The sequence below is a fragment of the Sander vitreus genome, chromosome 2 (genome assembly GCF_031162955.1).
Source record: "Sander vitreus isolate 19-12246 chromosome 2, sanVit1, whole genome shotgun sequence".
Classification (NCBI taxonomy): domain Eukaryota; kingdom Metazoa; phylum Chordata; class Actinopteri; order Perciformes; family Percidae; genus Sander; species Sander vitreus.
Window position 1 is genome coordinate 25,117,592 of NC_135856.1, and position 6,508 is coordinate 25,124,099.

A 6,508-nucleotide genomic window follows, 5' to 3' on the forward strand; every position below is an offset into this window, starting at 1 on the left:
ACATTGTGAAAACACTCAATAGTTTTCCGCCAGCAACTTTTCCAAAACACATTTAACCAAATAATCTCTTCATCAAATCCTCTACAACAGGAGATGTCAACTGGAATACGTGCTGTGTTTTTGCCACACAATGGTGGTTTAAGTAATTTATATTATTGTAAAAATGCATATGTGTATTACAGTTTTTTTCCAACTGCTAACACACGTTTTCAAAACTGTCTCCTTTTTTCAAAACTCTACACACAATTCCCAAAACTGCACACACAAAATGCAAAATGACTCACATCTCCTTCAAAATGAAACACTGCATTTAAAATGCCATAAACACATCTCAAAATGAATCATTTGCATCAAATGGCAAACACTTTTTTTCCTCCTCGTTGTCGTCCCCCTCCTCCTCCCCTTGCTCTCTGTCTATTGTTGGCATCCATTGTTCAAAACAGTTAATCTGACCTTTGACCTCTGTATAGGCCTATACTAAAGCAGTGATTGGTTAGTGTTCAGTTAAGCATAATGTGTTTGCACATATGAGGAGTGTGTGTGTGCCCTGGTAAATAAGTGTAGCATTATGATTGGTTGTGTTCGGAAAAGGAAAGCAAGTCACGTCCTGTTAGATTTTTGTATCTTAGGTAGAGAATTGTGTGTAGTGTTTTGAAAAAAGTGTTTGATGCAATTGAAAACTGAGTGAAAGGCTGAGAAATGGCTTATGGTTTTGGAGATTTGGTGTGTAGTTTTGCACTTTGAGTGAGAGGTTTAAAAAACCGTGTGAGATGAAAAGATTTTGTGTGTAAGCGGTTGGAAAAAACTGTATTCAGTTCAATTTTATTTATACTGTCAAATCATACAGAACAGAAGTTATCTCAGGATACTTAGTAGATAGATAGAGTAGGTCTAGAACTACTCGGACTTGAACCTATTATTTCTTCTGATACAGAAACTAATGAAGCCACTGGGCAAAAAAGTACAGCATATGTATGATGGGTTTGATTGCCCTAATAACTAGATATCAAAAAATCTTTGTCAGGGTTTCACAAAATGACAAGAAATAATATTTCTGATCTGCCACCCCTCACACATGCATACATACTTATGCACACATACATACATACATACTAAGCACACACATATATACATACTCAAACACGCACAAACATACATACTCACACTCATAAAGCCTAATACTCATACACACTCATGTTATGCATGCATGCATGTATATGTATGTGTAAGTGTTTTGCGCCGGTACAACTACAACTTGGATAAGTTTAGGAAAAAACATTAACAGTCCAGAAGTTGACCAGTTAAGGGGCCACTATACGCAATCAGAAGTGCTTGTCGGATCGATAAAAAACCCTCCCCCCCTTCACCTTTTCGACAACGGAATTGGGGAGGCTGTGTCCAACCATTTTTATAACTTTTCAAAACCAACAATCCAACATTTAAACCCACTTCACGGTGTGATTGGCCAGCAGTGTGCAGGTGAGGCCAGGGTTTGAACTTCCCTCTCTAGCTCTCTTTTTTTCATTTTTTACACAACTATTCCTGTCACTTGTTATGCAACACAATGAGGTCTTCCAGGAGAGACTTTATATCCCCATATTACTGTAAAACAAGATTGCACCTCTGTCTATATGACGGCTGGCTTTGCACTTGTCTTCCGACGAGATCAGACAACACTTCGTACAAACCAGTTCTCTTAGAGCCTAACCCAATCATTGGGGACACAAACCCCAGTCTCCGGTGTCTAAGTCGAGTACTTTGCTACATAGACACCCATCAACTCCAACTTCCTCCAGTAGACATTTGGCTCAGTTTTAATAGAGAAGACAGCACTTATTGTGCCCTGTCCAACCAACTTCCATCTTATTTTGTTACATTACATATGTAGAGTAGATGGCACAACAACTCATCACTGTTTAACAAATGACAATAGCGTGTAGACACAGAGGATGTTGAGCACAGCACAGCGAAGTGGGTACTTCGGGAGGTAAGAGGCGAGAGGAAATCAAGTGTGTCTCCTCAATTAACATTCACTGGTCTATTTACACACGTTCAAAGTGAGTGGTCCTTAACACGGCAAGGTGCTCAGGAGGCTGCAGGAAGCACCGAGGGTGGAAAGCTGAAATCAGCACCACACGCACAAAAAGAAAATCTGGCTGAAACTACACAAGAAACAGAACATGTCTTTTAATGAAGCAACCGTGGTCCTCGGTCATAATTTTCAAAGAAGCAGCCAAGATTAAAGTCAAAGGAGTCTCCCAATGGCTTCAAGTCTGCACTGCTTTGAAAAATACCCCCAGTGTAAAAAGCACCCCCCACCTCCTCCCCCCTTTTTTCGCCCACCCCGTCTTTCTCTCTTTCACACTCTTCTTGCTCTATGTTTCTCTTTCTTTTCTCCTCTTTTCAAACAACTGGAGCTGCACTTTAGCCACCAATTCTCGCCCCTGATCCCATCATTAAAAAGGCTCAGGCAGAACAAGGGCTTTTTACGTGTGTGTGTGTGTGTGTGTGTGTGTGTGTGTGTGTGTGTGTGTGTGTGTGTGTGTGTGTGTGTGTGTGTGTGTGTGTGTGTGTGTGTGTAAGAAAGAAGCAGAGAGAGACAGACCGAGACAGGCTGACAGACCTGGGCCTGCCAAGCGACGTGGCGCTCACTCTTTAAGTGCAACAGACACCTCCTCTCCGACTACAGAACTAACACTATGCCACGCGCACGCACAATAGTATGAATAATTGATCGGCCTGGGGCTTCACGTGTTAAGAACAGAGGAGGCGTGCCAGTAGCGTTTTCACTTCAAATTTGTATTGTCTTTAGTCTCCGCCAGCCATCTACATTTCTAACACCTGCCTCAGTCAGATGTGCGCTGGTGCACTAGCCCCGGAACTATCTTTCATCTCGCACACACTGTTACTGGAAGAAGAGGAAAAAACACACACTTTCAAGAGATCATTATCTAGTAGGGAAACCAGGACAAGTTCGATAGCTTCCCTCTTTCCTCCCGCCTCCACCGGCAGTAACCTTTGTTAGATCATTTTAACACCTGCAACCTTTTTTTAAAAAACAGAATAGAGACTTCTCACTTGCCAAGGTTTTTCACCTTAATGTTAAAAAATGTAAAATGTACTGTTACTAAAAAAAAAAAAATAAAAAAATAAAAAAAAACTTCAACGAAAAATAAACACATCAAAAAGGCCCATAACGCCGAAATTGTCATTGCATGTGCACCTTTGAAATAGCTTTGGTACAGTATTAACCAGTTAAAACTGTGAATTGACACACAACTTCTTGTAAAAAAAAAGCTGCAGGCCTTGTCGAGCTAAGGGGCTGGAAAAGATGTTATTTAGGGGGTATGGGTATTGGATTAAGTCTTAAGCATATTTTGTGAGCTTACTTTTATTTACCCATACTGTATATTTAGATACAGTGCTGGTTGTTTGGCTCTTATTGTCATTAACTTTACTTTGTGAAACAATTTGCCTGATGAAATGTTTTTCACTTTAAATAAGGACCTGGAACCAAAACACTAGAACGTGATCTCTAGAGGTTAAAACATACCAGATAAGTAATATTTGTTGTTTTGAAGCAAGGAAATAATACAATGTATAAACATATCCTGAATAAACATCTGGATATGTTACAAAGAGCTATAGCAAATGAGCATCCTGTTTAACATCTGAGCACACTGACATGTTAACTGCCTTTGTTCAGAAGTTCTGTTAAAAAGAAAACCGACAACACAAGCTAATGCTTTTGACTTTCATGCATCTCCTCCACATTTTTTACCCTTGCTGAAAAGAGGAAATCCCCGAGTAAGTAATGAGTCAAATCTTTAGTCCATATGCATTATACATTAAGTAATTCAAAATTCTAAATCTTCAATACCCCAAACCAACAAGGGGTCATTTGGTTTTTGAGGAAGTGGTCCATCCTCGGCCTTTTTGAACTCTTTATAAGTGTTTTTTTCTTTCAATTTATTTTTGATTTCCTTCTGTCTCTATGTAAATCGTTTAAATCGTTTAGATTCCTTTAGATGGTACTGCATGTGATCAAAAAACATATTTTAACCTTCAAAACTGCTTCCTTGGTGCTTATTTTTCTATATGATATATGACACACTTTAAATTCAGCTTGTTAGTAACTTCCTAATCCTAACGTCCTAACTATGTGAGGTATTGAACAGTGAAGATACGACGTGTATCTAGTGTAGCAAGAAACACTTTGCATTGTAAGAAACATTCAAAGATCATGACCCTTATACTCAAAAAAGGCAACCTCATAGATCTAAGTCACAAAAGGATAAACGCATCCTCGGTTTAATACATTTTAAGATGCTAATGCAATAGTTGGACATTTTGGGGAAACCCCTTGTTGCTTTCTTGCAAATAAGTGTTGATACTGGTTAGATTAGCTTAGCATAAAGACTGGAAACAGAGGGAAACAGCTAGCCTGGCGCTCTTAAAAATGAATAACATACGCCTACCAGAACCTTTTGAAGTTCACTAATTTACATTTTGTTAGTTTAATCTATACAAAAACAAAACCATAACAAAAATTGTGTTTTACAGGGTTGATGTGCGTGACTATTTAATAGCCGAGCGCAGTGACTTAGAGTCTTCTCGTATCGACCTTCTCATGTCGAACTATTCCTTTAACCTGAAGGTACGTTGAAGAACATGAAGTTCTTTCGGAAAGTATCTAACAAGTTCCATCACTGCCTCGACTTGCCTGCCAAGCTGTTCATAACTATGTAATGTCCTCATGCATTATAAAGACCTGGCCACGATTGAAAACAGCACAGTCAAAAACAACGTGATTAAAGATCCTGAAGTTGACTGAAGAGGAACGGAGATGGCTTGACCTTAAACATACTTGGGCTCCCTGGTGGACACAAGAACCCAATCCCTCCCCAGTAAACAGTGCTGTAATATTAAACACAGAGGACGTCAAAGAGCTGTAATGTTTGCTCCTCTCTGCTGTGGATTGGGATGTTTTGCCCAGGGTCGGTGTCCCACCATTATGACATCACTTAAGACCCAAGCAGGAGACTATCAAAGGCGCCGCGGCAGTGTATCATATTCATCAATGGAAAATATTCATATGCATATACACCCTTGCCACATTCGAAGGGAAGCATCTCCTTTTTAAAGGCCCTAATCCACTGGCAACACATGAAAAGTTACAAAACATCAAATAAAGCGCTGGGAAAAGAAAATTAAAAATACAAAAAAGGCGAAAAAAGGACGACGTGTTAAAAGAAGAGGAAATTCTTTAAAAGAGTAATGATTGAGCTGTGCCTGATTAATCATCCATGGCGTTCTCGGGTAACTGTCCAACATTACTTTTGATTTAGCTTGCTGGGCGATCAATAGAAAGAGCTCCGGGGAATGTTTCTAATTAAGGTAATTCATGGTATGGCTGATATGGACATCACGTGTAAATCTGATCAATTAAGTTGAGTATTGTCGCGTTTATGTTTCCTGTATCAGGAACTTTAGTTGCAGGGCAGTATTGTAATCTAACTATCATCTAGTCAGTGCATTAGGTCAGATTGTTAATCTATAAACTACAAGTGAATGATTATGACTTCACTGACTTTACACTTGTTCTGATTAAACCAGAAATAGAACAGACTGTACGTGTGTTGTCATATACAGTACATAATCAAAGTCCATTTATTCTACACTACATCTCTACACTTCTCATCAGTCTTTACTCAAAACCTATGTTTAAAGCTTAAAGTTCTAAAGATTCACTTTTTTAAGTCTATCGTGATGCAGTACTCACTTGCCCATATGTTCACTACATTGAGAGAGTTATTGGTTGAAGTAATCATTCCTTTCTGTCCATGAAAAGATCCCCTCCTAATTCATTTCCAATGTACGTGAAAATCCACAGTTTGAGCAGGCGCAGTTAGTCAAAATACATGCGTTTTCTTTCCAAGTTCTGGCCATTTCAATATGAACTTTCCCTTTCTCGTTCCTCGGACATCGTCTCCTTGCTGAGATGGGTGGAAGGCAAAAGTACAGAATTTAATGTCCTCTTAATTGGACTAACTGCTACAGCTAAACCCTCATATGTATGTTTTTTCATCGAAAGAGGATAAGGAATTTTGTCCCTCCATCTCGTGCATTGAAATAGCATCAATAGCATATCTCTTCACAGCCAGTATGGACAGGAGAAATGATAAAAGAGACTGATAGCAATGTACATATGGGAAGGTGAGTGTTGTTTTGAGACTTGAAAAAAATGTGAACGTATGTGTTAAATTGTAACATTCTGTACAGACACCTGTCAATCTCACTGTGTAAGTGAAGGAAGGTGTGTGTGTCGGGGTGTTAAGGGCACGGTCCTGCAGGTCTTGGACATCACTCCTGAAAAGCCTGTCTTTTTATTGGCAGCTCTTCTAAAGACAAGATTTAATGGAAACAGCGGATATTGAACCAACTGAGGATCAAAGAGGCTTGATAGCAGGTGGATAACTCTATACCAGAGAAACAAAACCTTAGGACT

General features: G+C 39.3%; 1 long non-coding RNA gene across 1 annotated transcript in view; it reads left to right on the plus strand.

The window, feature by feature from the left end:
* LOC144525663 (uncharacterized) overlaps nucleotides 1–200 on the plus strand; it is a 599-nt gene extending 399 nt beyond the window's left edge. The window contains exon 2 of the long non-coding RNA XR_013502696.1: nucleotides 1–200. This exon is cut by the window's left edge and continues 162 nt beyond it. This is a non-coding gene — a long non-coding RNA (uncharacterized LOC144525663).
* Nucleotides 201–6,508: the final 6,308 nt, after the last annotated feature.